Below are 2,997 nucleotides of genomic sequence, written 5' to 3'. Positions count from 1 at the left end.
TCTGTGCCCTCCTAACTCTCCAGCCCAAATGTTAGCTTTAACATTTCATTCCTTCAGTCAAAAAACGTGTAAAATCCTTTCTTTGAGTACCTTCCAGGAACCAAATATTATAGTAAACATCTGAAGCTAAATTTGAACATGGGGCTGGCCCTGCTCTTGAGAGAGCAGTAAAATTATGGGCAGAGGAAGTACGGTGGGAGGACAGGGTGATACAGAAGGTGCTCAGTAGGTAGAGGGGAAGATGTCAGGCAGAGGGACATGTGACCCTATTTTTCATTTGCTTGTTATCAATCAGTGTTTTGTGTCCAGCCTGATGCTGCATCTTGAGCTTTTAATAAGTAGATTTGTATTCCCAAGATGGGGGCAGGCCCTGGGTCTGGAGCCTGGGGTGGGGCAGACTGTGGAATGACCAAATGACTGGATTCTCCCTGTCCAAGCAGGGCATGTGCAGGAAAAGGTCCCCGGTAGAGTGCAGTCTGTATATTATCAGTCCTGGGCTCAGGGACCACTCCCAGCTGTGGCTCCACCAGGACACTTGGAGTCCTCTCTCCAGGGATGTCTGTTGGTGTGATGATAACTGGAGAAGAAATGCTTGTGCAGATAACCAGATTCCATCTGGTACCAGGGTGATCTTTCTGCTCCCTGACTCATAGAACTGACTCCAGGCTTCTTAGGGTCTAGAGTGGACCAGGAAAGTCTCCTGTCTTTTCAGTAAACAAAGGATGTTGGGGCCATCAACCCAACAGCCATTGCAGCTGCCCCTGACAGTGCACTCTGAGGGGAATTCAGGATGGAAAAAGAGGATACTGGCCCTAGATAGTTAAGGTACATATCAAAGGAATAATTTCAATAAGTCCAGACTCTTGCATCTTCTTATACATAGAAAAAGGCTAAATTCATTAACTTGAGATGTCTGGTTTTCTTTAATTAGCAGTAATCTTTTGATGTTCCAATTACTTGTTTTTCTTTTCTTTTTTTCCCCTCCAAACTCCTATATATCCTGGCTTCTCTTCAGAACAGTTCCTCAGAGCTATCTAAGTGGCTGAATCCCAGGCTTAAGTCCTCAGTAAGTCCACCAAATAAAACATAATGCTCAACTTTTAGGTTCTGCATTTTTTTTTTAATTGATAAGTGAATTGGTCAACTGGCTCCAGCAACTGGAGACAGCTGTTCCTCATTTCTTGCCTTGGGCAAATACCTTGCCTGAGCTGTAAGGTCCTGTCTCTCTCCTAAAATGGGACTAAAAATCCACGTGAGAGTGTGTGCAAAGCAGCTTCCTAGACCTCAAAAGACAAGCATAAGAGCAGCTGCAGTTACAATAATAACGACTATGATATTAACAATAACAAAAAAACCCAATAACTTAATTTAATGATTATGCCAGGGATTGTTCTCAGTGGTTTACATATATTTATTTAGTCCTACAACCACCCCACAAAGTAGGTATCAGTGTAGTGATTAAGAGCACAGACTTTAGAACTAGACAGCCCAGGTTTGAATCCCATTTACTAGCATTGTGACCTGGGGGAGGCCTGTGTATCAGTGCCCCCATCTGCTAAAAGAAGATCATACGAATACTACGTCATAGGGTTGTTATGAGAATTAAATGAATCAAAATTTATAAAGCATACAGACCAGTGTCTGGAAAAAGGTCTAAATTTGATAAATCTCATTTTTATAGGTGAGAAAACTGAGGCACAGAGAAGTAATTTGCCTATGGTCACATGACTAGTAAATGATGGAGTTGGGAAACAAACCCTAGGCGGTCTGGCTTCAGAGCCTGCACTCTTAAATATGATGCTCCAGCAATGAAAAGGGGATGTCCACATGAATTACTTTATGAAGGAGGTGGGTGGGGGAAGACCTGAATTAATTGATGTGGAAGCTTCTATCACGTAAGATGTACGTGCTCCTTCCGCTGTGGTAAATGAAGTTTGCAGCAGTTGGTAGACTGTCCCCAGGTGACCAAGTTTCTGGAAGAAGGATCTGAGGCATAAGCAGGGGCTAAGAGGCTGAGAGGCTGAGCCAGGTCTCCCCAGGCTTCTACCTCATAATTCACTTACCTTCCTTTTAGCATTCCTTCCAGGATGTGGCATGAAACTCAGGCGGGGTACTTGGTGAATGGCAACTTAAAATGCAAAAATCCTTGCTAAGCTTCTAGGATTTTAAGTATGTGGTAAACAGAATTCAAAGCAACAGTTGAATTCTGGGCCCTGGGGATACTGCTGTGAGTTGAGGGGCCATTTGGACCTAAGCCTGTAGTTCAAATGGGGAAATGCACAAGTCAACAAGCATATTGTGGGTTGTGGACCCTAAGGATAAACAGGAACTAGTCTAAGATGGGAGGGGTGGGAAGTGTTCCAGGCCCAAGTAAAGGCCAGGAGACTAGCAAGTTACCTTTGGCTAGGGGCAGGATGGTGATCTGGCAGAATCCTATAAATCTGATTATAGAATATTTTACCCTGAGGGAGATAACAGAGGTTTTAAGTTCTGAAAAGGAAAGATCAGGTTAGCATTTTAGGAGGCTCACTTTGGGTCATCAGGAGTCGAGCTCAGGACCTGAAGCCATTCAGTTCGAGGCTGGAGGGGAAGCAGGGAGCTGGTTCGAAGGTGCAGCCATGGTCTAGGTAGTGGTAGGGGGCAGCTTTGGGGTTGGGGCTGTAGGGACACAGGAGCGGCTTGGACTAGCGCTGGGATTTTTGCACAGGCGGTTTCTCCAGCCTGACTTCCATCCTTGCGCCTCGCTCCCTTTCCTCAGTCTTTCTTCCTGGGCCGCCCGGGATCACCCTCGAAGGGGAACAGGCCTTAGTCACCTGGCGGCCGCTTCAGAACAGCACCCAAGACCTCCCTGCCCTGCGGCTTCAAGGGTCTGCGCGGGTGCGGCGCCCTCCCGCCCTCTGGCCCCGCCCCCGCGCAGCCCACGGGCCCCGCCCACCCGTTGACCCCGCCCCACGCGCACGCCAGCCCGCCGGCGCGCCAGGCCCGGGCGGCGCCGAC

This window comes from Camelus dromedarius, chromosome 18 (assembly GCF_036321535.1).
Source record: "Camelus dromedarius isolate mCamDro1 chromosome 18, mCamDro1.pat, whole genome shotgun sequence".
NCBI classification, from domain to species: domain Eukaryota; kingdom Metazoa; phylum Chordata; class Mammalia; order Artiodactyla; family Camelidae; genus Camelus; species Camelus dromedarius.
Note: the sequence above shows the minus strand (reverse complement) of the source record.